The 26,955-nt window shown below is 43.1% G+C and overlaps 1 protein-coding gene across 2 annotated transcripts in view; it reads right to left on the bottom strand.

The window, feature by feature from the left end:
* The window catches only part of adarb1b (adenosine deaminase RNA specific B1b), a 196,974-nt gene that overhangs the window by 75,436 nt on the left and 94,583 nt on the right, over positions 1–26,955 (bottom strand). For both annotated transcript variants that reach the window (XM_079517556.1, XM_079517555.1), the window contains exon 3: positions 26,081–26,144. The gene's annotated coding sequence lies outside the window, so the exon portion shown is untranslated. The remainder of the gene's footprint in view (positions 1–26,080; positions 26,145–26,955) is intronic.

Here is a 26,955-nt window from a genome sequence, read left to right on the forward strand (position 1 = left end):
TCTGAGGTTTATGGTTTGACTAAGCGAGTTTCAACTGTGATTTACTCTGTAACGGTAGATGGTAAGAACCCAATTTTTTTGTTATAATACAGTATACATTCAAGTCTATATTTTGATACATATCATGGGCACAAAGTCATATCAAAACAATGTCCTTGGATGAGTTTTTTATCAAAACTGTTTCTTCACAACAGGTTTTTGAGATACATGCATGAATAGACACGGTACTGGTAAGACTATGTAAACATGGTATATATCAAAATGTGCGTTAGAATGTCTAATTTTACCCCAAAAAAGAATTGAGTTTATATGATGTTCCATTTCAGAGCTAGGGGGACTTTTAGCTGGATAGGTCAGATTGATCATGACTGACCATGCTATTTATAGATGGCAAAATATCTACAGTGGTACATGTGAGAAACTTTTTATTTTATTTTAATTGAACTAGACAACTCACCCTTTAAAATGAGATATTGCATGGCTATGTACGCCCAGCAGAAAAAAAGTTATTTAGAAAATAAAACTTCAACCGGTCATAACTTTTTTTGTTGTCCTAGAAACACTACCCAGTGTAAATGCAGGCTCTTTTAAATGGCTTCCAACACCACAACTAAACATTTTATCAACTCAGTTCATTTTTTTCCTGGAAGCAGACAAGCCAAGCTTTCTCTGAAGGTCTTTCGTTGTCACACATTCACAGCAGAGAATTTTCAATAAATCATTCAAAAACGCCATTCTGCCATAGAGAAGTCTAAAAACTATATAGAAATCCATGAAACTCTCAAAGAGTTAAAATAAGATCTGGTTGCAAAAGGGGTGAAGTGGCCCTTTAAGTACAGTACATTTAAGATCCTGGTGGTATGACTTTGGGACAATAAGCCAAACTACGTAGGAAGACTAAATAAGACAAGACAAGAGCAAAGAAGAAGATGAGACCAGATAGAATAAGGCAATTTACAATTTAGGCATTTTTACAGTAAGCAAGAACAAAAACATGGCAATTCATCAAATACATAATAGTCATCAAGACTCATACGTAAGCTAAGAACCTAACAGGGGTGCTATGTCTACATAAAATGCTATCTAAGTTAAGCCTTTGCATACGCATGTAAGGTCGCCAAGGCTAGGGCAAGAGGTGGGTTTTCACACTACGGCGGAAGATTGGGAGTGAGTCTGCAGTTCTGATTGCAATGGGAAGTGCATTCCATAGTTTTGGAGCCAGTTGTTAAAGCAGCAGTGTAAATAATTAAGATTAAGGATTAGCATCCCTCCAAAAAGAAAAGCATTAATACCTCTTCCTATGAGAGAAAAGGTCTGCAAAAGCAGAATAAACCATGTGAAAAGGATATGTATTGTTTGCTGGCTATTTCTTCACTTCTAAATCTCCTCCTATGAGCTTTAGGGATGCCATGGTTCCATGTTGGTGGTGTTCAGAGTGTGATGCCATGGTTCCATGTTGGTGGTGTTCAGAGTGTGATGCCATGGTTCCATGTCGGTGGTGTTCAGAGTGTGATGCCATGGTTCCATGTTGGTGGTGTTCAGAGTGTGGAGCAGAGACATGCCATGGTTCCATGTTGGTGGTGTTCAGAGTGTGATGCCATGGTTCCATGTTGGTGGTGTTCAGAGTGTGATGCCATGGTTCCATGTTGGTGGTGTTCAGAGTGTGATGCCATGGTTCCATGTCGGTGGTGTTCAGAGTGTGATGCCATGGTTCCATGTCGGTGGTGTTCAGAGTGTGATGCCATGGTTCCATGTCGGTGGTGTTCAGAGTGTGATGCCATGGTTCCATGTCGGTGGTGTTCAGAGTGTGATGCCATGGTTCCATGTCGGTGGTGTTCAGAGTGTGATGCCATGGTTCCATGTCGGTGGTGTTCAGAGTGTGATGCCATGGTTCCATGTCGGTGGTGTTCAGAGTGTGATGCCATGGTTCCATGTCGGTGGTGTTCAGAGTGTGATGCCATGGTTCCATGTCGGTGGTGTTCAGAGTGTGATGCCATGGTTCCATGTTGGTGGTGTTCAGAGTGTGATGCCATGGTTCCATGTTGGTGGTGTTCAGAGTGTGATGCCATGGTTCCATGTTGGTGGTGTTCAGAGTGTGATGCCATGGTTCCATGTTGGTGGTGTTCAGAGTGTGATGCCATGGTTCCATGTTGGTGGTGTTCAGAGTGTGATGCCATGGTTCCATGTTGGTGGTGTTCAGAGTGTGGAGCAGAGACATGCCATGGTTCCATGTCGGTGGTGTTCAGAGTGTGCAGCAGAGACATGCCATGGTTCCATGTCGGTGGTGTTCAGAGTGTGCAGCAGAGACATGCCATGGTTCCATGTCGGTGGTGTTCAGAGTGTGCAGCAGAGACATGCCATGGTTCCATGTCGGTGGTGTTCAGAGTGTGCAGCAGAGACATGCCATGGTTCCATGTTGGTGGTGTTCAGAGTGTGCAGCAGAGACATGCCATGGTTCCATGTTGGTGGTGTTCAGAGTGTGCAGCAGGATGCCATGGTTCCATGTTGGTGGTGTTCAGAGTGTGCAGCAGAGACATGCCATGGTTCCATGTTGGTGGTGTTCAGAGTGTGCAGCAGAGACATGCCATGGTTCCATGTTGGTGGTGTTCAGAGTGTGCAGCAGAGACATGCCATGGTTCCATGTTGGTGGTGTTCAGAGTGTGCAGCAGAGACATGCCATGGTTCCATGTTGGTGGTGTTCAGAGTGTGCAGCAGAGACATGCCATGGTTCCATGTTGGTGGTGTTCAGAGTGTGCAGCAGAGACATGCCATGGTTCCATGTTGGTGGTGTTCAGAGTGTGCAGCAGAGACATGCCATGGTTCCATGTTGGTGGTGTTCAGAGTGTGATGCAGAGACATGCCATGGTTCCATGTTGGTGGTGTTCAGAGTGTGGAGCAGAGACATGCCATGGTTCCATGTTGGTGGTGTTCAGAGTGTGATGCCATGGTTCCATGTTGGTGGTGTTCAGAGTGTGATGCCATGGTTCCATGTTGGTGGTGTTCAGAGTGTGATGCCATGGTTCCATGTCGGTGGTGTTCAGAGTGTGATGCCATGGTTCCATGTTGGTGGTGTTCAGAGTGTGATGCCATGGTTCCATGTTGGTGGTGTTCAGAGTGTGATTCCATGGTTCCATGTTGGTGGTGTTCAGAGTGTGATTCCATGGTTCCATGTTGGTGGTGTTCAGAGTGTGATTCCATGGTTCCATGTTGGTGGTGTTCAGAGTGTGATTCCATGGTTCCATGTTGGTGGTGTTCAGAGTGTGATTCCATGGTTCCATGTTGGTGGTGTTCAGAGTGTGATTCCATGGTTCCATGTTGGTGGTGTTCAGAGTGTGATTCCATGGTTCCATGTTGGTGGTGTTCAGAGTGTGATGCCATGGTTCCATGTTGGTGGTGTTCAGAGTGTGATGCCATGGTTCCATGTTGGTGGTGTTCAGAGTGTGATTCCATGGTTCCATGTTGGTGGTGTTCAGAGGGTGCAGCAGAGACATGCCATGGTTCCATGTTGGTGGTGTTCAGAGTGTGCAGCAGAGACATGCCATGGTTCCATGTTGGTGGTGTTCAGAGGGTGCAGCAGAGACATGCCATGGTTCCATGTTGGTGGTGTTCAGAGTGTGCAGCAGAGACATGCCATGGTTCCATGTTGGTGGTGTTCAGAGTGTGCAGCAGAGACATGCCATGGTTCCATGTTGGTGGTGTTCAGAGTGTGCAGCAGAGACATGCCATGGTTCCATGTTGGTGGTGTTCAGAGTGTGCAGCAGAGACATTACAACTGTCAAAGAGCCATGTTGCTCAATGCCAATTTTCAAAATGACATATGGCGCATTAAGTGAAATGACAGAAGGTCAAAAAGGACGCAAGACGCATATAATTGAGCATTTCTGGACTCCACGGTGTAATTCCGCCCTTTGACTTTTCCCCAGCCATTTTCAGAAACATTTTTGTTTTCTTTCCGAGACAAACGATAGCATTGTTTTTGTCATCATACTTTAGTTTTACAGACCTTGCAGAAGTGTGTAGGAGGCCTGTTTACAGCGGAGAAGCTCTACTCTGCAGCGGGAGAGTTTGAGGTCATTCCCAAAATATCTCCCGTTTTACTTCCTGCTCACCTGCTCTGACGAGACTGGATGGTGTAAGCACTTTTGTACAAAAAAAAAATCATTTCACCGGCAGTGTTGTGGATATGTGTGCGATGTAAGTAACTAAGTACATTTACTTAAGTACTGTATTTAAGTACAATTTTGAGGTATTTGTACTTATTACGTATTTGTACCTTGAAATGAGACTTTCTACTTTTAGTATTTAAAGGACAACTTTAGTTTTTTTCAACCAAGGTTCATGTTTTAGGTTGTTATTAGAGAAAGTAAAAGATGAGTGTTAATTATTTTAATTTGCTGCTTTCTTTCGTTTTAGCGATTTTAGCTATTTTTGACAGGGGGGCGGGGGCAATCGAACATGGTGCTAAATATGTATTTCTTTACCAAAAAATATGGTGATTTTTATTTATTTATTATTTACTATAGTCCTACTAGACCCCAAGAAATTATTCAGTAGATCCCCAAGCACTATATGAAAAGGTGCCAATGATTATTGCGTGATGTCGGTGTTGCGTGATGTCTATCTGGGTCAACCAGTTGGGAAGATGCCATCCATGGCCGGGGTGATGTGTGGGCACTGGGCAGCTGGCCATCGCAGCTGGCAAACACACACATGCGCACGTGTACACACACACACACACACACACACACACACACACACACACACACACACACACACACACACGCACACGAACACGCACACGCACACGCACACGCACCCCGAGCCACCAGGTAACATCTGCATTGCCACCGCCCAGAGCAGGCAACCCGGCACTGCCACCTGAGTCCTCATTAGGTATCCCTGCAAGCAATACATCAATCACGCTCGCGATCGTCATGCATATAGTCCTGATCTACTGTTAAACAATGTATATGGGGGTGTCTATGTGCATAATGTGTGCAAAAATGCATGCAAGTGTGCTGTGCATATCGTTGCTGTCGGGTGGATACCTTATATTAAGCAAGAACAACACATGGTAATACATCAAATATACATAGATAGTCATCAGGGATCATAAGTAAGCTAAGAACATAACATCCGTCTAACATCTGTACAATGAAAGTAAACACTATAAAGTGCTGTCTACATGACATGCTATCTAAATGACATGTTTTAGCCACTGCATGTGCCTGCAAGGTTGTCGAGGCTAGGGCAAGTGCTACTGTATGGGCTGAGGTGAAGTCTGAAGAGGTGAGTTTTCAGACTACGGCGACTGCAGTACTGTATGTCCAAAAGCATTACTTTTCAGGAAATGGAAAAGAATAGCCTGTGTTCCAATGGATCCAATGTGGTTATTATTTAGTCACAAGCTCTTGTTTGTTAATATATTGAAATTTTATTTCTTTAGAGGATAGCCCCTTGAGTTGTATCAACTCGTTTTAGAGGGGGTCCTAATACTTTCCACTTGTTAAATATTTATAATACGTTCACAATCTTCACATTTTAACTATTACTAAAAAAATGTATGAAAAGTAGCAAAAACAGTAGATCTACAAGCTTGTAAATCGGCTATTTCTATGTGTGACAGTGACTTTAGTATGACGAAGTAGGTGTATTAATTCAGGAAAAGAACAAAAAGTTGAAATATGGAGATACAACAAGGTTTCAGCCTGTCAGTGACATTTTTGATTCTGCTATATAAATATTTGAAGTTTTTCAGAAAATTGTGGCGCAAACGTTTAAATCTTTGCTTCTGGGGGGGTCCCTGGAACAACATATTTTCAGATGGGGGTCGGTGGTCAATTAAATTACACATATTTTGGGGGTCCTTGACATGAAAATGTTTGAGAACCACTGACAGAAACGTAGGTTTTTCAGAAAACTGTCACGATTTAGAAGACATTTTGTAGAATCGGCATCAGGTCTAAATGGGTTCTCAGAGAGGGTACAAATGTAACCACATTTTGGGCCTCCAAGTTAAAACCAACAATGAGGATTTTAATTCCCATTGTCCCATTTCAAGGTTTGAAATGTATACAAATCTTTTGAAAATAGCAGATCTACAAGCTCACAATGCGATCGGCAATTTTCAAATGGCCGAAATGTATATAGGGCTGAAGTGTGTTTTGTAATTATAATCAAAATCTACAAAGTAACTAGTAACTGAAGTTTCCAAATAATTGTAGTGGAGTAAAAGTACAATATTTGTCTCTGAAATGTACTGCAATTTGACCTACTCAAGTACAAATAATAAGTTAACCCTATCCAACAGGATTGAAAGACCAAAGCCTACCAAACAAGAACCTCTCCAACCCATTCCATGCAGAGCTCTTACACAATGCAGGCACAGGCTTTCCCACGCCGACTCCATTCACTGGCTGTGGATTGAGTTACGACAGAGGTACTTCAAAACTAGGCCACTTCATGCTACGCTGTGGAATCCTGAGGGTTCATTTTACTCTGAGAGTGTACAAAAGCATAACCGAATGGACCCTTCCGGGTCTATTTGGTAGCATTTGTGCACTCAAGAGTTACAAATGGATTGGGGAAAAAATAAACAATGAGGATTTGACTGCATGTGTGTGTCATAAATTCTATTTGGAGCAACGTCATCGTTTGACTGCCATAAGCAAGTTTTTGTGTGTGTGTGTGTGTGTGTGTGTGTGTGTGTGTGTGTGTGTGTGTGTGTGTGTGTGTGTGTGTGTGTGTGTGTGTGTGTGTGTGTGTGTGTGTGTGTGTGTGTGTGTGTGTGTGTGTGTGTGTGTGTGTGCGTGCGTGTGCGTGCGTGCGTGTGTTTCCAAGCTTGTGTATGTGTACTGTGTAGGAGGGAGACAGAGAAATGTCACAAAGATAAAGGCTTACGCCTGGAAAAGTGGGAGCCACCAATATCAACCCCCTTATCAACCACACTTTACAACAAGGCTCCAGCTCCACTGGACTAATCAAAAAATTACAGTAAGAATTTTCCAAGAAAAATAACAACCTTTTCCACGGAAGAATTAAGGTTTGTTAACTTGTTGTTGTCTTTACATGACAGATACATTTAAACTTATACAACCCCCCTCAGCAATAAATAAAGTGTTTGCCAGGTGAGATTGGAAAAAACAGACAGACAGGAAAAAAGAGGTAATTTTTTTCCATTACATGGTCAGGTGCAGAATTCACAAGAAGACTAAAATAACGTTTGTCCAGCCCGTTTAAGCCCAGGTGCCATGAGGGTAAAATTAGACTCACAGTTGAAAATGGAAAAAATCCACATAGTTTCCAGTTGCCAAGCACTTTACCGCAGTGTGTTTACCAACAAGATATTTGTAGGGAAAAACTGCTGTTGACATCATTCAACTTACAGGACTCAGAGTCATGTAACATTTTTTGTCCTTCCATTGCTGTGGTACTGTTCATGTTCAAGATTATAGCTGTTTAGACTAGCAGAGGAGCCTCTAGAGCTGCCAACGGATATTCCATATTCGAACGAATTTTCGAATCAAAAAAATAAATGAATAACTGAATATATAAAATTAAGATTCGAATTAAAAAAAATAAAAATGCTGTGCAAGTTTTCGCGAGACGGTTCCGTGGGTAAGCGTTGTGAGCTTGTAGATTAGTTATATTTGCCACGCGACACACTGACACCGGCATACATTGAAGAATAAATCAGCTGCCTCGCACTCTTCCTAAACGCAGACTACGCAGGCTGCGTAGTTCCGATTCACAAAAGGCCCCCGCCCGCCCTGCGCAAAGTCGGCAAAGAGCGCACTACGTTATTTGCGTACGGACGGTGCGCAAATAACGGTGAGCACAGGGCGGGCGGGGCCTTTTACGTTATTTGCGCAGTGAGTGTACGCTGCTCAGAAGGGTGAAATCTTCCGTCAACAGCGTACCTAGTGATCAGAATCAGAGACAGGCCTGGCCTACACCGAAACTTATTTTGCTGTGTTGTGTTGTGTTGTTTCGGACGGACGGGAGAGTATCTTTTTAGACAACAACACACAGATCTATCACTCATCAATCTTCAATCATGAAGCGACTTTATCCTTCAGGAAATTATAAAAAGATAAATAAAATGCGTAAGGATGAACTGCGGCGCCGGTCCGGCAGCATTAATACTGCCTCCGTGCCGTGAAGTTTTATGGGAGAAGGGAGAATGCATGCGTTGTGTTCCAACTCGGTTTTCAGCAGCGCCAATGCGCGGAGAGAGAGAGTTGCGCCAGCAATGCGATCTTAAATGTTATGTCTCAGGTTGTATTGGTGTAAATATAATTATTAAAAAATCCGAATGGCCCCGAATCGGAATCGAAATCCGAATGGGTCGAATTGCTCGAATCCACGTGGGTTTTTAAAACGAATATCCGAATGTAATTTTTGGACAATTCCGGCAGCACTAGGAGCCTCCTTAATATGTTAGAAGGTTACATAATTATGTATTCTTCAAATCATTGTTTTGTGTATCCAATCCGAGGGAGCCTACTACTAGGGGCCTTGTGACCTTTTATGTAAACTGGAGTTGGACTAGTAGGTAGGTCTGAGGAAGAGCTAAAGATGCTCAAAATGTCACTTTGAATAAATAACCGTGGGAGCATACAGATACTCCAGTGTTCAGACTTTTTGTTCTTCGGTCCAGCACCTGGGATGGCGTGTACCTTTTTAAGCCTTTTGCAACTGCTGACGACATCCCATCAGGTAAATGAGGCAATGAAGATTTAGGGCCTTGAGCCGATTTAAATGCTCTCCAGGTTCAATATTCATCCAACAGATGGCTCAACTGGAAAGGAATTGTCTGCCATTAAGAGATGAGCTCTGATGTGATCCCCGTTTCACGTTCATAAAACCCACAATCATTTCATGCCTTACAAAGATCACAGAACAAAACGAGGGAACCAGAAGTCTGTTTCAACGTGGCCTACTATCAAGGTGCTCCTATTTGTGCACTGCATTAAGCAACATGTGTGACGTGGTGAGCTATTTGTGCACTGCATTAAGCAACATGTGTGACGTGGTGAGATATTTGTGCACTGCATTAAGCAACATGTGTGACTTGGTGAGCTACGAGATCTGCTATTTTCATTGTAACTTAACACTTTATTTTGCTGGGGAATTCAGCTATTTTAAAAAAAAATTACACATTTGAAAACTTGAAATTAGACTTTCTGTAAAATGGGTACTTTTACTTTTGGTACTTTAAGTACATTTTGATACCAATACTTAAAAAAAATACTAAATATACTAAAAAGTACTTTTTCCACCACTACCAATCGTACATATGGCATATATGCTAAATAAAGAAGTGACAGGCTCCCACTGTGTTTATTGGTGGTGCATGATGTCAAGCTGCCAGCCCATAGGAACCACACACAGGAAACGAGGCAGGGACAGATGTGCCTATAGAAACACACTGTCTCTCTCTATCACCCCACTCCCCCTCTATAGAAACACACTGTCTCTCTCTATCACCCCACTCCCCCCTCTATAGAAACACACTGTCTCTCTCTATCACCCCACTCCCCCCTCTCTCCTCAGCTCCCTCGCTTTCCGACCATTCTTTTTTCTCCTGCTCACCCATCAAAGCAAACAAGGTTGTTTCCTTCTGGTGATGTGTTAGCGTGTGTGCATGCGTGTGTGCGTGCGTGCGTGCGTGCGTGCGTGCAGGGCCGCTTTAAGGGTAGTGCGAATGGTGCGGCCGCACAGGGCCTCGCGCATGCGAGGCCTCGCGCTAGGCAGTGTATTTTTTTTAAGAAACAATAATCGCATCGCAGCCCGTTCCGTCGCAGTTGATTTTTCACCTATTTAAGCTGCGGTCGGCTTGGAGCCGCCCCCCAGGGGGGCCTCCGACGGCCGCGCGTCGCCTCCTCCTCCCAACCGGCGTCACTTATTCAGCCTCCCGTTAAGCAACGCCCGGCCGTCCGGTCGTGGGGCCCCCTGTTGTCCCCCTTTGCGCTGCGCATTGCCGTGCTAGCTTGCGCTGCAGAATTAGAGCAGATCTACAAGCTCACAATGCGTTGCAGCGCGACGCGTTGTGAGCTTGGAGATCGGCCGCGCCACCGTGCAACGCAGTCGAATTATACACACACTGGAAACGAAACAAAAACAAGTTGAACACATGTAGGCTAGTTGAGTGCACAACCGCTCCCGGTCACAAACAAAACGACTCGGCAGTCGGCACTCGAGTGAAGTGAAAAGGTATGCCATCATGTCATGTAGGACTGTGTGTGGACAAAAAAGGTTTTATTTCAAATAATTAGTCACACATGACTATGCGTGAGAGAGAGAGAGAGAGAGAGAGGTCGTCCTCTCTCTCTCTCTCTCACGCAAAAGTAAGTATTAATTAATTAATTAATTCAAAAAATGCGCGCGCGCGCTAACGCGCGCGCACATTGTTCCCCCCCAAATATCGCACAGGGCCTCGCATTTCTCCCAGACGCCTCTGCGTGCGTGCGTGCGTGCGTGCGTGCGTGCGTGCGTGCGTGCGTGCGAAGCACAGCAGTGTGAAGCACAGCAGTGTGTGAAAATGTAAGTAGGGTATTTTGTAAAAATGTACATACATTACATTTTGAGCAAAACGGAAAAAGGAATGCCCACTGAGTGGCAAAAAACGACTTTCTGGCCTTGATAGCCCATACATCCAAACAGAAAAGTCCTATCTGATTGCATTAAACAACGTTAAACAATGTTAAACTCAATTTGCCTGTCGCTTTGCCACTCGATTTGCCACTCGATTTGCCATTCACTTTATGCATGCGCATACCCTCTATTTAAGCTTTCTGGGGGTATAAGCATCCATCTGCAGTAGTGGAAAAAGTACTTACACAAGTAAAAGTCCAGAATTAAAAATGTACTTGAGTGAAAGTACAAACGTATTGGCATCAAAATGTACTTAAAGTACTAACAGTACAAAGTACTCGTTATGCAGAATGTCCCATTTAAAGTTTTGAAAATGTATAACATCCTTTGAAATTAGCAGATCTACAAGCTCACAATGCTTCACATCGCAACACATTGTGAGCTTGTAGATCGGCTATTTTCAAATGGCCGAAATGTGGCTAAAGTGGGCAATGTATGTTTAGTAATAATAATCTAACTCTACAAAGTAACTTGCAGTGAACATTGTCAGAAATCAGAAATCATTGAAGTGTAGTAAAAGTACAATATTTGCCTCTGAAATGTAGTGGAGTAGAAAAATAAGTACTGCAAATTTGACGTTCTCAAGTGAAGTACAAAATACCAAAACATTGTACTTAACCCATTTTGAGCGGGAACCCCGTTTGGTGGTTACATACATTATGTTATAATTTAGCTATTGAAAAATAGCAGATCTACAAGCTCATAGCGCGCCACCGAGTGGCGCGCTATGAACTTGTAGGTCTGCTATCTTTGAAAAATCGTTAAAATGTGCCTCAAATCTTTCAGAAAATGGTCATGATTTAGAAAACATTTTTTTGAAATGTCGACGTCAGGCCTGAATGGGTTAAGTACAGTACTTGTTACTGTTCCACCACTGAGCATCAGGATGATGCTGCCTGGCTCCGGCCCAGCCCACTATGGACCAGTGAACTGCCTCAGGCCCCGCCCACTATGGACCAGTGAACTAACTGCCTCAGGCCCCGCCCACTATGGACCAGTGAACTGCCTCAGGCCCCGCCCACTATGGACCAGTGAACTAAGCTGGTCTGACTGGAAAACTGACCGGCTGCTCATAGTGTATGTCAGATGAAAGCTAGGCTACTCTACAGTATGTCAGCACAAAAACAAAAGCTTCATCGACTACTGCAATCTCCAAAATCCCCCAAAAAACATTGAATCAAGATTGCCATCAATGAGGCACTGCAGCAAACAAAACTGGTAGTCCCACTGGGATGTTCTAGTAGTGTGTGTGAGGACTGAGGAGGGAGTTGGCTGGGAACTTTTTAGTACGTAGCCTTTGACTGTGAGCTGTCAAATATGGCCAGGTTTTGGATCTTGGATAAACATCAAAACACTTTTGTTTTGAGGGCCGCCAGCCCCTTCAATACAAGGCTTTTGAAGATGACGTCATATTGGCAGCCAAGTCTATGGGATTCTGAATGTAAATCGTTATGATGTAAATCGTTTGCCAGCCAAGCAAGTCTATGGACTTGTTTAGGGCACGATGATGGGCACGATGATGCTACCAGATTAGCCTTCAAGGTTGTGTGTGTGTGTGTGTGTGTGTGTGTGTGTGTGTGTGTGTGTGTGTGTGTGTGTGTGTGTGTGTGTGTGTGTGTGTGTGTGTGTGTGTGCGTGCATGTAGAGAAGGAAAAAAATAAATGAAAATATGATCCCCCATCACCTTTGTACAGCTCTACCGTCTTACCCGTCAACGTGCATTATTTCATCCACCTCTATGAATGAGGTATGTTTGCATGAATGTATGTGCGTACTGAATTATTCAGACACAGTATGAGGTACTCAAACATGAATCCCTGTCAACATCTCTCACGTCTCTCCATTTCTTCAGCCCTCACATATCACTCAAAGTTTCAAATATTCATGAATAAACATCGTCACACTGCGGAGGGGGGAAAGGCATTTTTGTCCTCCCGACCGTGTTTCATTTTTCTATTTATTCCGTGACTCTAAGTCAGGAACAGATTGAAATGCGGTGGTACTGCAGCAGTTCTGGTTATACTGCAATTCCGCCGTATCCTTTACTGGGCAAAGGCAAAATGCCCAGGTTACATAAGGCTACTATTTCTGGTGCTATTCTGGTGCGACACATTCTGTCTCTGTGAAAACAAAAACTGTCTTCTGCTTCCAGGGAAAAATCCAATAGCTAGAGCAAGAGAGAGACATCTTCTAAAACCATTTCTTACGAATATTTGTATTTATACAACTATTTGTCATTTCGTTTTGAATACTGTCAACCGAGAGTGCACTGGTCCCACTGGCGAGCAGTGCTGGAGGCCATAATGGCTTACAGATTCAACGTGACGCCACCAACATGCTGGCTCGGGAGACTCTGAATGTCATCTCCTCAGACAGTCACTCAAGGTGAACCAGGGGAATAGGGAGAAAGCCAGGAGGAGAAAGGAACAGAGTCAAGAGACGCGACATGAACGGCGGGGTGGACAATGGCCATTGTGATTGGACTGAATTTAAAATGCAAATGCACAAACAAAAAGGTGTGCAGACAGAACCGTCAATCAAGAAAGATGCCAATAAACTCTGCTGATGATCTTCACTCCCACTCTTCACAGCAATAGAGAACAAGTTGATGTGCCATTAGACTCACTATTTAGGTCCATCGACCGTCCACATAACCGCATCTAATACCAAAACAAGCCATTGATATGATATAAAGAAATAAAATAAGGTCTGTTATACCAGCTTATAAAATCAAAGTTATTGCAGATGGTAATAAAGTCTGATCTGATATAGGGAAATCTGGCAGCTGTTTTTGTTGTATTCTGTTGAATACTCGCATAAAACATATTTTGTCGTAAAATAACATGTCCTTATCCTAATCGCTTTACAATGTGCAACACACACACACACACACACACACACACACACACACACACACACACACACACACACACAGCAGGGAGATAGTCCTCAGTCTCTGCATTTAGAGACTTACCAGTGAGTCTACATGTTCTGCGGAAAATGAAAATATTGAAACAAGGTATTTGTTTATTGCCTGCACCTCCTTCCCCTGCCCTCTTAGCAAACAGCAAGTGAGAGGCTGATCAATGAAGGGTTTCTACCACATGAACCCAAGCATCTCCATTTTGGGGTGAACGTGATGCATTGTAAGCTTGTAGATGGGCTATATGGGCTAAGTATACGGTAGATCCCTGGGGGACCCCCTTCAACGAAGTATACACGCGCAAATTGGTTAAAACACTATGCTACCTATATTATTGTTTGACTGATGAAGGCACAGTAGTCATCAAATATCACAAATTCACAACCAGACAAATAAAGAAAAAGACAATCTGAAATAAAAAAGATTCACATTCTGACTGTGAATCATATGTTTCCAATGATATGATATCATATAATACTTTATTGTCAGCTCGCACTGAAATTTGTCTTGCATGCAACCCAGCAGCTTTGTATGCAAAGACACATATACCGTATTATATTTCAAGTGTCGTGTCTGCAGCACGTTGTGAGCTTGCAGCACGCGCTGCTACTCACCATGAACCCAAGCAGAGGTCATCACAAGTATAGAATACCACTACACCAAAGTCGCATCCCAAAAATACACAAATAGTTTTAATTTAACTCACGCCATACTCAGCCAATTCACAACTGATTGTTCTAATTCAAAGTGGTGTATATTCCATGAAGTGTATAAATGTATAAATCATGTAATGTATGCCTTTATTGAATGATATGGAGAGAGGGACAGACGCCTCCCCGGGCCGTGGAAGGGGAAGAGTTCATGTGCTATTCAGAGAGAAGAGTTAATGTGCTATCCAGAGAGAGAGGGGAGAGTGAGAGAGAGAATGAATTTAGGAAACGGAGCGACAGAACATTCAAAGATAAAGTTGACATAGCCTACTACAGCGGGGCTAGTAGATGCAGCTGTTATTATATCAATTAGGCACACAGTCTATAATTGATAGAATAGGCTAAGCAACACATTGAGCGCACATTGAACAACATCACCACCCCGCGGGTTGAACCACGTGCTCTCTCTCAATATTAAATCAAAAGACTTGCCTGAAATGTAGGCCTATGTTTACCATACCTTATAATTTTGCACTAAAACATGCGCGACAGGAACTGTAACCAAATAATGGCCCAGTGCAGGATGGTGCAAAAGGAAATAAAAGCCTACTGCAAATAGATGCCTAGTTCCTATTAAACGCCCGGGGTCTAAATCGATTTTGCATATTAAATGACCAGGCTACTATTTGGAAAAATACAGTACACGCAATCACCTCAAGTGGCTGACTCATACACACTTAAATAATGGCATGCTTACCCTACTGGAACGTTAACTCAATTTGCATGCAAGGCTAATCAATGGCTTGGCAGAACAATCAACTACTAAGCCATTCTCCATCATTGCTCTTTAAGTATATCATGAGTACACTAAAAAGGTTGGAATCAAATCAAACAAGGCCAACATGGCTGTGTGCAAACATGAGAGATAGAATGTTTTTGCGTGCGTGCGTGCGTGCGTGCGTGCGTGCGTGCGTGCGTGCGTGCGTGCGTGCACATGCGCATGCACATGTGTGTAGACTTGAGTGACTGCAAGCTTGTGTGGTGGTGGTCTGGCATCAGCAGAACAGCAGCAGATGTGAAGTGGTAATTTGGAGCCTCAAGAGGCATGCACCCTCTGATGTGGTACAAGGCATTGTGGGTAAATTTGCTGCCATTGAACTTGAGTGGCCTTCAGTGAGGAAGAGTTGTGTAGATTTGGGACACACATACTGACTGTACACACAGAAGACATTCTATGAGACATTGCCTCTTGGGTTACTTTACTAAGCAAGGACAAGTCTATCTAGCACATTGTTCCAATAATAATAACCACTTTCCAAATAAGCTCTCTGGTCTTCATCAGTATCGAGATGTGATCCAGTTTGATCAATTTTGAGTGAACTGTCTCCCTGTGGTCTTAGGGTGCACTCACACGGTTAATGCAATTCTCTGTGCTCGTTGGATCAATGCTGTGTTGTGTCATGGCCGCCCAATGCATTTCCAATGGAGGTCACATGGTTTGACACAACATTGTGTTGTGTGAGGGGGAGGGGCGCAGTCGAAACTCAGCTGAAAGCCATACAACAGACCCCTCCCCCTATGTTGTGTCAAACCATGTGACCTCCATTGGAAATGCATTGGGCGGCCATGACACAACACAGCATTGATCCAACGAGCACAGAGAATTGCATTAACCGTGTGAGTGCACCCTTAGGCCTCACTCAGACCTTTACTGCATTGCTGTATGCTTGTTGGATGAATGTTGTGTAGTGTCATGGCCGCCCCAATGCATTTCCAATGGGAGTCACATGGTTTGACACGAAACACAGCCGAAAGCCATACAACAGCTTGTAGTCCAAAATGTGGACTACAAACCATGTGACTTCCATTGGAAATGCATTGGGGCGGCCATGACACTACACAACATTCATCCAACAAGCATACAGCAATGCAGTAAAGGTCTGAGTGAGGCCTTAGAGACACACTCATGGTGTTTGAAGGTATGTTGTACAGTGTTATAGTCTAGCTTAGCATTTCTATGTCTATGGGACCAATAAGCATGTCCCCTCAAATTGAACTATTAATAAATTATAAATAAATTAGTTTATATATCAGAGCGAAACAGTGGATCAATATCAGCATGCATATTTCAGAAATAAGTACGTCCAAACTATGATGCGTAATTGCTAGGATATTTTATGTACTTAGAGTACATAGAGAAAAACGCTAGGCGAACGAGTAATCTGCTATTCATCATTAGAGTAATCAAACTCTTCAAACATGTATTAAATAATTCTCTGCCAATAATTTTGTGTGTTTTCAGTGTACGCTAGATGGCAAGCTTCGAAAACCTAGGATTCGCCGTTAGACTCACTTTGGAACCAGGAACCAGGAAATCATGTGGTCGTAAAAACACAGCTCCCATCCAGTGACTCCCATGTTAACAAGATGATGAGATTGTTGCAGCAAAACAGTAAATTTCGATAAAAAAGTGCAGGCATACCAATTGTGCAGAAACAATGCAGAAACCTAGGCCCAGACATGTTCAAGGCTGCTCAAGGCTGTGTTTACATAACTGTGCCCAGTGGGGCAACTCATAGTGGTGTAATGATGACATCACCACACAGAGACAAATTAATTTGCTTCCAGATAAATCACAGTGAACCAGCAGACAACAGAAGCGGAGAGAAAACGAAGAGAGAAAGCAAAATGAATGAGTGGAACTAACAAGGATGCACAGTGATAGCACAATGAGTTTACCCTGGCTGGAGGCATTTAGAATGATGCAAGAACATGATAACATCACAAACACATGCACATGCCTCTATAAAGATTGGAGAGAGACACACAGAGAGAGAGACACACACACACACACACACACACACACACACACACACACACACACACACACACACACACACACACACACACACACACACACACACACACACACACACACACACACACACACACACACACACACACACACACACACACACAGAGAGAGAGAGAGAGAGACACACACACACAGAGAGAGAGACACACACACACAGAGAGAGAGAGAGAGAGAGAGAGAGCCAGGGAGAGAGAGAGAGAGAGAGAGAGAGAGAGAGAGAGAGAGAGCCAGAGAGAGAGAGAGAGAGAGAGACACACAGAGAGAGAGAGAGAGAGACAGACAGAAATCATTAATGGGATAGGGCTGCAACTATCAGTTATCTTCTTTACTATTACTTTTTGAAGTCAAATAATTAATCCGTCAAATCGATTTGTGTAATAATTTCCTTGCGACCGTAGGTCGCAGATTACAATGAAAACCTGCAAAACCTTGGTCAGTCCGTCCGTCCATCCATCACGCCTTGTGACACGCTCCATATATGGCCGTTTCCATATACAGTATGAAGATCACAGCACTGACCTCATCAAACGCTGGATAGCCATACATGGAGAAGACTGGATCATCACCTAGATCTGCATATATGGAGCCGGTCAGCAACTCTACATCTGACATCAAACCCTTAGATCTCCATATATGGAGATGACCTGTTCTGACATTCAATATGTTGATCCTACCCCACCCGTTCTTCCTCTTCAATGTCTCCCTTTTGACTGATACCTGTCCATTCAAACTCTAGACAGGCCCGCTCCAAAGTTATTAGCGCAGCCGCGCCCGGCAGCTGGCGAAAACTAGATCTCTCAACACTCAAAATTGTCTATTCATTGTCATGGCATTTAATGTTTGTGTTACAACATTTGGGTTACATACACTAAAACCTGAACATAGGAGGGCGCCCTCAAAAATAAAAAAAATGTAACAAGGTCCATATATGGGCATTCCCAGACCGAAGCACGACTTGTACTTTGTAGTTGCAGCTGTGGTAAGCAGCTGGTTAAAAAGCAGCCGTACTCTTGACATGAACAGACAATGAGGTCATGGCCTGTCGTGACTGTTGTTTTGTCTTTGTTTTAGCTTTTTATATTAGTCACCAGTGCCTTTTAAGGCGAGTTGCTAACTCTGGCTATAGTGCTCATTTGCAAGGAGGAGTGCTTTGATTAGCTTTAGCCATTATTAGCACTAATGAGCCTTCGGAGGTCTAGCCTCAGGGGCAGAGAGAGAGAGAGAGAGAGAGAAAAGCTCACCTGGTAGCTGCTACTCTGCTCTCCTCACTTTCAACCTCGCTCCGTCGCCCCTGCAGACACACAATGCTGCCTCTACCCTACCCCCCTACAAGTTGGAGGCATACATGCTGTACACATACACCAGCTTGAGCTCAGGGGAGAGAGATGGAGACAGGGGCAGTATAGTGGGAGCGAAGGTGCAGTCATCCACGGTGAGCGAAGCAACGATGCAAAGCTCTCTTTCTTCCGTTACTGAATGGAAGATGGAGTTTGGGTCGGTGGGGGAGAGTTGCATAGTCTTTAGGGGGAGAATTGTCTTTTCAACACCGCGCCAATGTTCTGGACAAAGACACCCATGAAGAGGGCCTGCCACAGGGGTTTCCTTTGCGTTACGACGCCCAGTGGGTGGACTTCAGGGTTATCCGAGTGTTATTCTTTGTGTCCTTTGTGTTTCTACCATGTTATGTTCTGGCACAGGGGTTCAGGTTGGGGTCGCAAGATTATTGGGTCATTAAAAAAAGAAAAAGAAAAAAAGAAAGGTTTTACGTATTCAACAGAATTAGTGAAATACAAGGTAAAAAATAAATACATTTAACCATAATTGCTTTAGTGGAGGTGCTGGGTCCAGCAGATGAGTGTGCGGGTTCCTTTCTCTTTTTCTGATAGCAGATAAGTGTGCGGGTTCCTTTCTCTTTTTCTGAAACTATCATTGTTACAAATCCCCTAAATAGCCCTAGGCGTAATACATATTAAGTGCAGACAAATGAGCACCACAAGTGCACGCTTATCTGCATAAAATTACCTCCGGGGTTAGGTTGAGGTCGCGAGTCAATGGCAGCATTATTTTGGGGGCGAAAGGTTTGGGAACACATTTTCCAGCATACCGCGTGTCCAATTTCCAACACATTTCACCTAAAAATCGATGTCTGTAGCCTTTGGATAGTGTACATTTTGTATTATTGCCATATTGTCGCTAACGCTCAGTGTGTCGTCACGCAAATTAAATCTCTTCATCAAAAATAGCCAAACCTTTGACTATTTTTGCAGAATGGGACGCTACACAATGGAGCGTCCAAATGAATCCATGTACGGTCAATCATAACCCCCCCTCCCTCCATACACACACTCTATTAGGTCATGGAGGCAATAAACATCACTGGGTCATTACTCTAATCGATACTCATCTGTTAGATCACTGAAATAATTAAAAGGATACAGCACCTGGTAGAATCATTACTCTTGAGTGTGTGCGCACACACACACACACACACACACACACACACACACACACACACACACACACACACACACACACACACACACACACACACACACACACACACACACACACACACACACACACACACACACACACACACACACACACACACACACACACACACACACACACACACACACACACACACACACACACACACACACACACACACACACACACACACACACACACACATGAATGAGAACCATTTCCAAAGGTCCCAGCTGGCGGGTCTGGCACAAGTGACTAGCATGCTGTGTGCACAGGTGTGGTGCCAATATGCCATGTTTGGATAACAAAATCCATTATATTAAGAATTGATATAAATGGGAATTTACTTGCGTGCAAGTAAATTCCTGCCTGTCCTTCAGTGACCTAATGGAGTCCTAATGTATTGACGTGATATAGAGTGTGTGGGTCTTAACGTCTATGTTCCTTTGTCCAAATTTGAACATGACAATATGTTCTTAACCACTCGAACCCTAGGATACTTATTCTGGACATATCGTAATAGATACCTTCGGCAAAAATAGGTAAAGAGATTTGGTGTAGAGAGAAAAACGTAGAGAGCACTGGAGGAACCTGCTGGTCCATGAGGTATACATACACAGTGTTTGTATTCAGACAGCCAGCAATGAGTAAAACGCTCCCAAAAAAATGTAGTCTCTGTGAGTGGCCACAATCTCCATTCAAAGATGTTCCTAGAAGCTTTATCATTGGTCGAAAAAAACCTGGTCGAAATGACTAACCAATCAGGAAGTAGACAGGCAAATCGACCAATGACAAAGCTTCTGGGAAAATCTTTGAATGTAAATTACAGCCCCTAGATGAGTCACAGAGACAAAATATTTTGGGAGCGTTTTACTCATTGCTCAATTGTGACATATTATTGCTTATAGCAGTGGTTATATAAGTGGTTAAAGAGACAGTGGTGGAAAAAGTACTCAAAAGTATCAATACTGCAATGTAGATGTACTCTGTTACAAGTACAAGTCCCATATTCAAAATGTATTCGAGTAAAAGTACAAAAGTATCTGCACCAAAATGTACTTAAGAGAATATGGATCGTTCTGGAGAAAATGGACAACCAACAGATACGCAGATAAATTAAAAACAGCCAACAACCACAGGGTAAAACATAATCAAAGGAGCCCACCAACATTTTCCTGCCAGAACCAATAAGTAAAACACTATCACACACTTAGTTATCTCGGTGACAGCTGATTCAAAACAGCTTGAGACATTTAACACGAACAGTAAACCGAAACCGCAGGTGATTCGCCAGTTCTTTTGAAGACACATGTGACCCTTCCGATTGTTCAACGGATTGACGATTTATACTTCATCATACGACCGTGTCACACGTCATAATATAATATAATATAATATAATATAATATAATATAATATAATATAATATAATATCATATCATATCATATCATATCATATCATATCATATCATATCATATCATATCATATCATATCATATCATATAATATCATATCATATCATAGCTGATCTACAAGGACAGCCAGCGAAAATTGTTACTAGGGGGACTGTGGGGAGGCTTGCTATTTAGAGCAGGGGCTAATGCATTTTGGTTTACATAGAAGTCAGTCCATTTGTGACAATATATGAGGTCCCCACCCCAGACTCCCCACTGTACAAAAAAAAAAAACCTATCGGCGAGGCTCTTTGTTTAATGCCTAGCAGATCTAACAAGCTCACAACGCATGTCATGAAGTGAGTGTTTGAAGTGGTCATTCAAGTCATTGCTGTTGAACACAAAAGGAGTCAGAGCTCATTAGCCTGGGACCACACCATAGACCCCGCCTACTTCACTCAAGCTTCCGGAAGCTTCAGTCTGGTAATCAGGCTAAGAGCTCACAGCTGCAAATGTCCAGTTTGACCTGGGAGTGATTAGCCTGCCACCTTTTCTCTTAATTGAAGAGGTGTGCGCTGTGCAGTCCAGAACTTTAGAATGTGTTCTGGAGAATCACCAAGTAAAACTTCCATTCCAACAGACATTTAGCATTCCAGTCAGGACAGAGACATTGGACGTCTTTGGGGAAGCCAAATAATAAGTGATTAGGATCATTTGGATTGCTCGTTTGCTCTGCTGATCCCTGTGACGAAAGTCAGCAGTTATTTTTTTTTTGGTGGGTTGCATTCACAGCAATTTATGCAAATTCAGTTTCACCCGAGCTAAGTGCATAATGGAAAGATAATTGGCTGGCTAGTGGAGCTGGGATTTATTTTGGCTGGGAAAGTGAGAGAATGACATGGAGAGGGCTGCTTTCAAACAGAGACATGGGGGCTAGAAATATGACATTAGGCATATGGGGACAAAACAGTCAAGATGACAAATGACAAATGTATTGGCTTATCAATTTAATATCTCTGCTGTCGGGGGAAAAAAACACCTAACTTCAATTCTCCAATACTACATTTTTCAGAAAATGAGACATATACATTCTTCAGGAAATGAAAAATATAAATTTTTCAGGAAATTAAGAAAACCTTATATTTTGAAAACAAAGCAATACTGTCTCATCAAAGTTGGTGTTGTGACTTTATATATTGTTGATTACTTGCATGAGAGGGGGAGAGGTGGTGGAGTTAGTTGCTTTAGCAGACAGATTGAGGGTCCAATGGAGTTAAGAGGTTTTGTCCGAGGCACTTTTTACTACTTTTCATTGGTTCAATATTGTTTTAACCAACACAGACGTAAAGGGTGTTCAATAGCACTGATTTATGCAAAATAATATTTATTTATGCAGATAGTTGCAGCACAGATTCAATGTTTAGTATATATAAAATAAAATAAATACAACACCACCCACCCACCTCACAGTGAGTATTCACATTAGTATTCAACCTGTCATCTCACACCTTTACAGCAAGAGCAGATGGACATCTGTGAAGCTAGTGTGTGTGTGTGTGTGTGTGTGTGTGTGTGTGTGTGTGTGTGTGTGTGTGTGTGTGTGTGTGTGTGTGTGTGTGTGTGTGTGTGTGTGTGTGTATGCCTGCGTATGGAAGAGGACACACTGAGGTGGGTTCAGGAGGGACAGCAGCGCTTGTGGTTGTAGGTGAGCATCAACAATCTGCCATGGTGCTTTGCTATGGTTCAAACCAAACACGTTAGGTCTTTGTTAGACATGACACAGTCCAAGACAGATGAGACGAAAGTTTAGTTCAGAACGATCTTACTAGGGCTAGGGCTAATATGGACAAAATCAAATATCATTATATTCTTTACCTTGATATTGATATTGTTATTGTGACAATATTGTGGTGCTTTCACAAAATATTTACACAATGAGATTTTTTTTATACATTTCCATAAAGACTAGATTAGTAATGCCTGTACAATAACTAGTGGGTAAAGACAAATAAGCAAATACCTAGAACAGTCAGGTAAATTCCAAAAATGACATAACTTCACTGTAATGCAGCCTTTAAAGCAGATCAAACATATCCAAAAACGCTGACAATATCATCTAGTCTCATATATCAAATCAATATATTGCAATATATAATTCCCAGGCCTAACCGAAATTATTCTTCAATATTGGAAACCGTAACCAGAAGGATGGGCCACCAGGGTTGTCTGTGATTTGTATTAGTGTGACAGATGCCTGGCAGAAACAGATTGGACAGTGTGGTCATCTGCCAGGCAATAAGCCTGGTGGCGTCTAGCCCAAGGGTGACTAGCAAATGCTCTGCATTAGTTAGCTTAGACTGGTGCAGAACTGTCTTGTGAGGGGATAATTCAAGTTTCTTTTCTCGCCCTCTCAGGCTATGAGAAACAAAATGGCACCATTTTACTCAGACTATAGTTCTGCCATCTACCATAGGCTACAGCGTCAGTTAGCGAAGCTGAGGTACATGCCAAGGGGTACGGCTTCTGAACTGGTGCACGATTACTACAAGCTCCAAATCTCAGGAGGTCACACTCCGAATCCAAGAGGTCACAAAGCACCCTCCTCGATCCTATACCTGTTTTGTTTGTCTCCGCTCCCCACTAGCTGTTCACGCAATGCCTTGTGGGTATGACACTGCCATTTCAATGCCTTGTGGGTATGACACTGCCACAATGCCTTGTGGGTATGACACTGCCACAATGCCTTGTGGGTATGACACTGCCACAATGCCTTGTGGGTATGACACTGCCACAATGCCTTGTGGGTATGACACTGCCACAATGCCTTGTGGGTATGACACTGCCACAATGCCTTGTGGGTATGACACTGCCACAATGCCTTGTGGGTATGACACTGCCACAATGCCTTGTGGGTATGACACTGCCACAATGCCTTGTGGGTATGACACTGCCACAATGCCTTGTGGGTATGACACTGCCGTTACAGCAGCTAGCTACAATGTAAAGGTTATGTGTTTATCCAGAGGTCTATAGTTCAGTGGTTCCCAAACTTTTCAAGTCGAGACCCAAAAGAGAGATTAGACGTTTAACCGGGACCCAAACTAGTGCAAGCTTTTAGATCGGCTATTTTCAATACCTCTTCATTATTATATATATATATATTATATATTTTTTTTATTTATGGAATTTCTTAGATTTGTTTTAAAAATATATATTTTTTTTTAATGTAAAAAAAGAATGGTTTTTAAATGTATGAAAAGGAAATGGGATTTTTACTCGACTCGTGAACCATAAAAATTGGTCCGTGACCCACACATGGGTCCCAACCCACTGTTTGGGAAACTGTGCTATAGTTTGGTACGGCAAGCCCTAGAGGGGGTCTGTGAGGCCCTAACCACTTATGTACAAGTCGTTGTGTAGCCTAGCATAGATCAGCACTGCGTCGTCCTTGACTGCCCTTCCATTCTGCTTGGGTTCTCAGCAGTCATTGATGCACACTGACTGGAAGAGATCTGCCATGTGGTGGTAGGGGGTTGCTAAGCTTGATGGAAGAAAAAACAAAACACCTGGAGCGTACCCAAATCGTGCATGCACGATATGCAAATGAAGGATTTTGATATACTAAGCATCTCATCTCTGTTTTGGGGATTCTGCATTTTGATCCCAACCCCCCCCCCCCCCCCCCTCTCCCCCCCCTGCCGACCCATTTTTCCTCACTCCATCTCTCTGAACAGTCTCCCGACTATTTTGTCTCCACTGCAGACTGTGTATTTATTTATTCAAGCACATGACAAGTTGGAGCTTCAAAATGTGTCTTCAGCTAAGGTCATTTCACTTAAGCTCTTTCTCAAGCACTGTGTGTGTGTGTGTGTGTGTGTGTGTGTGTGTGTGTGTGTGTGTGTGTGTGTGTGTGTGTGTGTGTGTGTGTGTGTGTGGTATTTGAAACTAACTAGTAAAGCTACTGTGGTCTATTTCTGTTCAATGGGTGGCTCCATACAAAGCAATTGAGGGGGAAAGAAGAAGAGCCCAGATTTCCCTTGGCCGTTCCAGGGATTCGAACCGACTACCCTGACGGGCGGCTTGGTCACAGTCACACACACCAGCACACGAGAGTCCTGTCACGACAGTATGCTAAACTGGCTCGATGGCAGTGGAAATGCAGACCCCATAGAGAGCAACATGACAAATACCAGCCTACCACCAACCTAACCTCCAGTCAAGGCAAAGAGAAAAGGGCAAAATAAAGTACTGTGTCAGTAGTTTTACCTACCAACTGTTCAGGACAAACTAAAAGCCAACAATAAGAATCACAGTAGTCAAATTGGGGGCGGCCGTAGCTGAGTGGGTAGAGTGCAAGAGGGACAATGCCCGTCGCAAGTTGATGATGTCATTTGTCCGTGTGTGGTCCAGCTCTATGGAATGTATGGAATGCATGTGCTAATAAAATGTATTTAAAATATTGTTTTGATGCATATGAACCTTAGGGAGTATTAAGTCGTTTTTTATTAAGACATGCTAATAACATTCCTTAGGGCTGGACCACACATGGACAAATGACATCATCAACTTCCCTCTGTAAATGTTTATTTTTGAGTGGTGCAACCACTCCAAGGAACAGCAATGTCCGGGACTATGTGACTATGTTTAGAGTACCAGTAGGGGCAAAAGTGGTGCTGTGGTGCCAGAAACAGAGAGAGAGAGATAGTGTTGCACTGTTTCCTGCTAATTACAGACAGACAGAGAGACATAGAGACAGACAGAGAGAGAGAGAGAGAGAGAGAGAGACAGACAGACAGACAGACAGACAGACAGACAGACAGACAGACAGACAGACAGACAGACAGACAGACAGACAGACAGACAGACAGACAGACAGACAGACAGACAGACAGACAGACAGACAGACAGAGGGGGGGGCAGGGGGAGAGGGGAGTTGCACCACTCAGTTCACACGGGTGTGATTTTTTATTTAATACCAAGTTAAAGGTTTTTCATACTAATAATGTGTGGTTGTCATGAAATCCCAAGGCACACCTGGTCTTGTCTCATGGCACACTGGTCTATAGTATGTCTAAGATTAAATGTGTGCTTACCTTGTAAGAAGTACCAAGGAAATGAAGGTATTCTTCGTCTATGTCACTGATGCTCCCAGTGCTGCTGTAGAGAGAGAAAGAGATAGTGAGTAAGAGAGACTCTCTGAGTCGTAGCTCCCTTTATGAGTTTAACAATCATTTATGACAACCACTGTTGCCACTAAGCTGTTCTAAATGAAGGTTTTACGATTTCACATTCTGACTCGGCGTCAACTGGCGTGATCCATGAAGTGAGAAGGTGACACGGTGACAATTAGAGACAAACGAGACAATTAGAGCCTGAAACTGCTGCCGCACATAGTCCTTATCGGCCCATAAATGTTTTTGAATGATATTTTGTCAGGAAGTGCCATATTTTTTAATCAATTTGAAAACCAACCAATGCCAGTTAGGAATGCATGCCCCTCCCGGTAATGTAATACCTGTTGTACCCGTGTCAAATAATGGCTGATATAGGCCAGGGGTTCTCAACATTTTTGGCTGGGAACCCCTGGAAATGCTTTGCTTTGCATGTCTCGCAATTAGAGAATGTAAGGAGAACTGTTATTATTACTGCTATCAACTTTTGCATGTTATCGCTCCTATATACCACATCAATTCAGCATAGAAATGTGAAGTGAAGTTTGGGGTCTGAGAGGCTAAATCTCATCAAATGGTGGTCCGTGACTCAAGTGCTGAATACCTAATGCCTTAATATGAAAAAGGTTGAAAACCAGTGGCCTACAGCATAATGTTGTACACTATGACAGATAATGACGCCCACCAACATTGTAAACTATAGTGACTCATATATATAAAATGAGTACAGCGTGACACCAGCACTGCCAGGGTTTAAGGGTTCAATCCCATGTGTAGCTCAATAGATCAAAACACAG

Source organism: Electrona antarctica, assembly GCF_951216825.1.
Source record: "Electrona antarctica genome assembly, chromosome: 13".
Classification (NCBI taxonomy): domain Eukaryota; kingdom Metazoa; phylum Chordata; class Actinopteri; order Myctophiformes; family Myctophidae; genus Electrona; species Electrona antarctica.